The sequence below is a fragment of the Apis dorsata genome, unplaced genomic scaffold (assembly GCF_000469605.1).
Source record: "Apis dorsata unplaced genomic scaffold, Apis dorsata 1.3 scaffold_486, whole genome shotgun sequence".
NCBI classification, from domain to species: Eukaryota; Metazoa; Arthropoda; class Insecta; order Hymenoptera; family Apidae; genus Apis; species Apis dorsata.
In genome coordinates, this window is record NW_006263721.1 from 491,112 (window position 1) to 493,361 (window position 2,250).

Below are 2,250 nucleotides of genomic sequence, written 5' to 3' on the forward strand. Positions count from 1 at the left end.
CTTACGTAGGGATAGAACGTATCGGGACATTGTAATTGGACCGGATCTAATATATTCCGCGACGCGTCAGCAATATCGCGCGATATTGTTTCCCGACCACCTGGATCCCTTCCGCCTTCCGATGGCGACCACCGGCTCCCAGATTAGTTTCGTAGTAGGCCGGCCCGGTGATGGGGGCGCCAACGACTCCTGCGAGTTCGTTTCGTGGGCAACCCGTCGGTAGCTCGTCGCGTTTAAACGCATCGTTTGTGGTGTGGATGATGTAGAAATGATCGCGTGGAATAACTTGTTGGAGTTAAAAACGAAGGGTGGATTACGAAGCTGTGCGCGCTGGATTTTTCTTTCGATGCAAATTTTATTACGAACTTGAAATTTTATTCCAATTTATTTAATATTATTTAAGTCGGACATTTTCTTTTTTCTAGAAATTTCTTTGTAACGGGGAATTGTTAGAGAATAAGGATAATTAGAAATAATATTACGAAATTAATAGCAGAGTAGAGAATGTTGATGCATTTTATTATTAACCGTTCAATTAGGATAATTTTCTTGCTAAAACTAATTGGCGTTACGTCACTAATGAAATAAAAGTATGAACATTCGTTAACTCTAATCCGTTCGATCGTTTCGTTTCACGAGCTCCATTTTTTTTTCTTTCCTTTTTCTTCTTCTTCTTCTTCCTCGGAAAATATCGCTTTAGCACGATCGATCTCGTAGATTTTACGTGTAATTTATGTAGTCGTTTTAAATTTTACGGGAAAATGTGTATTGGAAATAGTAGGCGATCGGATGACACGCCGGCCCCGATCGACGAACCGACGACGGCCAAACTTTCCGTTCGTGTTCCTATTTCGTCACGGTCCTATATACCTCGTCCTTAATATCCACCGAGTGTTCCATACGAGGTAGTAGCGTGTCACGTGTTGCCAGGATATTAGACCGCCGTCCTAATGGGCCTTTAAGCCAAATATCTTTATATAGGTTTACGATTCTAGTTTTCGATAAGAAAACTTTTTCTTTTAAACGAACGTCCCCGAGAGAATCGATCTTAATCGATTAAAATTTATCGTCGAAAAATTGCCAACTCTCGCATTTCGTGGAAATCTTTTGTAATCGTTTTCTGCATTCGTCCAAAAGGCGACGTGCGGACGTAAATAAATCTTTTATAATCTTGGGAGATATTCGTCCTAAAGTAACGTCCTTCATATCTCGGATTTCTCTTTAAAATTCCATTCGAAGAAACGCGAGTTAATTGAAAGAAAGGATTAGAGGAGTTTTTTATTAATTAAATTGAACTAAAGATTCGTTCACGGAAAAAGGTGCGCATCCGCGAAATGACGAAACGTTTGCCAGTCACGTGTTGTCACGATTCCCCGAGCAATGCGCGAGGGAAAAGAGGGGAAAAAGGCGAGATTCGTGAAACAGGATGTCGCAGATGAAAACTTTGCTCGCGATAATTATAAATATGAAGCAGAAAAAGATGTTTCGTTAGGTACGGTTCGGAAATCTAAAAATAATGCGTCCCGATCCTCGACCCGTTCCATTCGTCGAGGTTCATCGACAGAGACAACGATTACGATATACATACTTTGCACACAAAATCTAGGGCCGATATCGTGCTAGATAACAAGTTTTCCACTACGTTACAATTATGCCAATGTGCGATACAATTTTTTATTCACTCGTTCAATCATCGTCGAATTTTCCCATACATTTTCTTATTGTATTTCCATTGGCATATTTACAATAATCCATAATCGAAACGATATAACTTGTAAAGGAAACGAACGAACGTATAACGAATATATGAGCGTAAAGATTTTTGGAGGCTCTTTGTTTGTTTCCTTTTTTTTCTCCAATTAAAAAAAAAAAAAAAGAAAAAGAATCTCGAGATCGTATCGTATCGACAAAGAAGCGAATTCCTTTATTGCGATTCATTGGCGGGGTCTCGCGCACTTTACAGACGGCGTATCGGCCGAGCAACTCGTGATCTCGCTCTCTCTTCCCCAATGAAATCTAAATATACCCTATGATATTAATAGCGTATGGTGTATGGCGGTGGCAGAAGGGCCGTTTCATACGCCCGCGTTGCGCGTCGCCTTTTGGACGAATGCAGAAAACGAATGCATTCTCTCACCCTCCTGTTTCCAACAGACACTTAACGATTCCACCAATTCTATTCTACCGAGTTTTTCTTTCTTCTCTCTCACACGCGTAATACATCCTGTTGAAAAAGAAAAAAAAAAAAAA

At 40.3% G+C, this 2,250-nt stretch overlaps 1 protein-coding gene and 2 long non-coding RNA genes across 16 annotated transcripts in view; all 3 read right to left on the reverse strand.

Annotated features, from left to right (window-relative positions):
* The window catches only part of LOC102673032 (E3 ubiquitin-protein ligase MYCBP2), a 183,770-nt gene that overhangs the window by 38,369 nt on the left and 143,151 nt on the right, over positions 1-2,250 (reverse strand). The window lies entirely within an intron of this gene.
* LOC116186172 overlaps positions 1-2,250 on the reverse strand; it is an 11,871-nt gene that overhangs the window by 3,468 nt on the left and 6,153 nt on the right. The gene's annotated exons all lie outside the window — the stretch shown is intronic.
* LOC116186171 overlaps positions 1,855-2,250 on the reverse strand; it is a 3,273-nt gene continuing 2,877 nt past the window's right edge. Inside the window, exon 3 of the long non-coding RNA XR_004151122.1 lies at positions 1,855-2,224. This is a non-coding gene — a long non-coding RNA (uncharacterized LOC116186171). The remainder of the gene's footprint in view (positions 2,225-2,250) is intronic.